The sequence below is a fragment of the Rhagoletis pomonella genome, unplaced genomic scaffold, assembly GCF_013731165.1.
Source record: "Rhagoletis pomonella isolate Grant_MI unplaced genomic scaffold, Rhpom_1.0 Rhpom_scaffold_08910, whole genome shotgun sequence".
In the NCBI taxonomy this organism is placed as follows: Eukaryota; Metazoa; Arthropoda; class Insecta; order Diptera; family Tephritidae; genus Rhagoletis; species Rhagoletis pomonella.
Window position 1 is genome coordinate 2865 of NW_023467438.1, and position 3742 is coordinate 6606.

At 34.3% G+C, this 3742-nt stretch overlaps 1 long non-coding RNA gene across 1 annotated transcript; it reads left to right on the top strand.

Annotated features, from left to right (window-relative positions):
• Positions 1-341: 341 nt before the first annotated feature.
• On the top strand, positions 342-2335 carry LOC118756123. Its single transcript, XR_004995101.1, has 5 exons — positions 342-638; positions 760-870; positions 943-1071; positions 1134-1714; positions 1851-2335. It is a non-coding gene; the product is annotated as an uncharacterized LOC118756123 (long non-coding RNA).
• The last annotated feature ends 1407 nt before the right edge of the window (positions 2336-3742 follow it).

The following is a 3742-nucleotide window of genomic DNA, read 5'->3' on the forward strand; positions in this document are numbered from 1 at the left end:
AGAAAGAACAAGGACCAGGGATGTAATTTTAAGTAAATCTGTTATTCAGTGGGAAGGCGCAGAGCGTTCGGGGCAGCAATATTAATTTGTATCAAATATAACATTAAACGGTGGTTCTAATACATTTTTTGATATTATTAACCAGAGTACATACATTATATGGTATTTCTTTCCAAATTAATGTACTATATGAACTTTTTTTTCAAATATTTCTTAAGTTTCTTTCATCAGTGCTGAAAAGCAACCATGCGTGTAAGAAATTGTGTGCTACCTAAAATTTCACCTCTGGAAACTTTATCCCCATAAAGGACTTCACCACAGTTTTTTTACTGGATATACTGAGCTCCTCAAGCTGGCTGTAATATGGCAATTATCCAATCCAATTAGGACTGTTGGCTCTGAATCAGTGTAATCAACTATTGGAAGATGTTTACACCTCGAGTGTAGTTCAGCAAATGTGACTGTTTGCATTGGCAAATCAAGGCACAGTATACCAGTAGAAAAGGTTTTTGTTTTTGTAGCTGTTTCGTGGTGAAAGTCCTTTATGGGGACCAAATTTCCCCACAAGAAATTGAGCACATGGTTGCTTTTGCGGCCCAAAAGAATGAATATTAGAAAACATTTAAAAAAAGTCTAAGGTAATACAATTATATGCAACTAAAATTATTCACAATAATTTGCACTTATGACATAATGTGATAATCATGTGTAAAAACTCTTTTCAACTATTATTTTTCACAAAATAATTTTGCGGATCAGTTTGCTCTGAGCGCTTGTGTTGTTTACCAAGAAAATGCAGCCCTGTTGGTTTTTATTTCTGTATCGCATCGCGGTGAGTTTCCATTTCTTGGTAATTCGGTTTGTGAAATGGTAAACAAATTATTGAAATTTATTTATTTGATGTGTATAAGATTTCATTAATGCATTTTTTTGTATTTTCAGACTATTAATTACAAGCACAGCATCATCAACGGTGATTGCAAGAACTACTGCAATCCCTGCGGTTTTTCCTCTTGGTAAATGCGTTCTGGTCGTGACCAAGGGTGGTCTCCCAAATCGGCTGGGAATAAGGTTCGTCATTTTAAATTTTATATCTTTGTTCGTCGACATTATATGACATGTCATCATTGTAGGCTATTGTTGCAGAACATAACGCCGCAACCACTGCTGTGGTAAATATGTTCCAGCAGAGCTGCCCACCGCCGTCGGTGTAATGATTTCGATAGCTGAACAAACGCCATCTCCTGGGCATTCCCACAGCTTGCCGACACTAGCTATTATATGACGTGTGAATGCAACTGCAGCTTAATTTGGTTATTAACAGTACAATAGTACCATGTCATTGGCAAAAACACTAAGGGCTGCTGGCAAATATAGGTTGTAAAGTTTTTGGTATCGATGAACTTACTCAAAGAAGACGATGGCCGAAAACATATGATGAAACATCTTCTGGCATGCCTTTGACAATCGTTAAGTCAGACGGAGGCTTCACATACGATATTTCACACATGGCTGGAATTCGTTAGCGGACAGAACCCACATTTAAAAAATATTTATCGTTCAGCAGAACGTGCATGCATATCATATTCGATTCCGATTTTATGGGTCGATTACGGAGGACAACCGAACTTCAGTTGGTTGGCCAGTGGCTGAAATGGTATTACCGATGGCAACTAGCAACTGAAAGCTGGCAACTAAGTTGCTATATTGGCAAGTGCGTTTTTGTGGTTGCCGGGAATTTTTGATTGAGATACTTTATTTCTTTTTTCAACTTTTTTTTAAATTGTACCACCTTGAACTTTATGAAACTTAATTAGTGCTATTCATAATAAAAAACACTTTCATTTCAGTGGCGCTGTCCATCGGCAACCCAACTGAGGTTCCGTTCCCATCCATAATCGATCCATAAGTCATAATCGCACGAACTAATCAAGGCTATCATAGAATCCATCGTAGTCCGATTTTTCGTGAAATCTACGAAAATGCTATTAAGGTCGAATAGCTACGAACGCAGCGCTTGCTTTGAATACACACGTTCATAGCAGTTCAGATTCAGTGATCGCTTTTTCGTAGATTTTAAGAAAAATTGGACTACGATGGATTCCGCCACCAATATGTTTTCTCCTTTGACAAGATGTTTGAGAATCGCGGCAGCACAGCCGTATACCTACTCTTTGCTCTTACGCGCATATGCTAAATTTCTCGCACCTAGCTAAAGTGCTTGACAAAGGCAGAAGGCATATCTTCAACATTATAACTTAGTAAAAAATTTTAAGGCATGCAATAAAAGAATCAACAGAACCAAAAAATGTCCTCAAAACTATTAAACATAAAAAATTGCACGAATAAAATTCATAATTTAAAATAAAATATCGCAATGGTTTTTTATATGTACATACATATTTACAAAGTGAATCTTAAAGCACCCACAGTAAGTCCTAAACATATAAATGACTAATAAGAAAAATAATAAATAACAGTAATATGAAAAAGTATGTCGAGAAATCTCTAAATAGTAGCGAAACTGTATCTCAATAATAACAAATAATTTTTAGCAAAAAATACAACCGATTTCAATGCGCATTTAGGTCGTTCTGGTTACGTAGATCCGACTGTCCTCCCTTTTTTTAAATCGTTAAAAAAAAAATTAATCACCCTCATTGCGAGAGTCGTGTCGAATGCAAGTCGTTTTTCGATAGTCGAATAGCCTAATTTACGACTTACGCAATGAGGCTGAATACGTATTCTACAGAAAAAAGTCAAGATACATATTTAAGGATTTTAAGCAAAAATAAATAAAGGACAACTTGTTCGTGATATCTCGACTAAGGTGTATTCATGATACAAAAATCTGAAGGTAAAACCGTTGAAAGGCAGCCTGAACATTTTTAAAGTTTGGTAACATTACAAAAATGTTTTCAAATTTTCAATCTCACAAATACATTCTCATTATCAGTCTCAAATAAATGAAAATTTCAATATTTTCATCTATTTGTTTTTTGTTTTACCTTTATTTGGCATTTGAGTTGCTCTCAGATTTTCAATTTTATAAAATAGACAAAGTTCAAAAAGTAAATGATGGCCGACGAATTGTGCAAGCGGTTTTACCTTTAAATATTTGTATCATGGGTGTATTAAACAAGGGGCCATATGCATAAAACCTGCAAATGCGTTTTCTTAAAATTTCAGAACTTTCACTCAATTTTTTCAAATAAATTTAAGTGAAAGGTATGAAAATCTGAGAAAAAGTAATTGCTTAGTTTTTATGCATACGGCCCAAGGTGTTATTGACAACTCAGTGCGGCTCTCTTTTAAGATACTATTATGTAAAAATGTAAAAAAATATAAAGAAACGATTCAAAATTCATACAAATTATTTTCAATTTCACTTTATAGGATGGTTCTTCTGAGAGCAATGTCAAATTCAATCACACTTTGTTAAATACATTTTGATCTCTACCAAATTATGTACTTCCTCTGTAAATATTTTATGAAGTGTTCCAAAATTCGCTCCGAGCGCGCTACCTGTTGATCATTTGATTTAATTAGTTTGTCAAAGAATTAATACTATAGTTTGATCGGAGTTAATATATTCTTCAGTATTGAATTATATTATATTAAAACATAAGCTTATCAGAAATTACTTATTCTTAACATGCATATTTTATATCGTGTTCCGAAATTCGCTCAGAGTGCGTTCACTATTGATCTTTTGATTCAAATATTGTTTGTCAAGCATTCA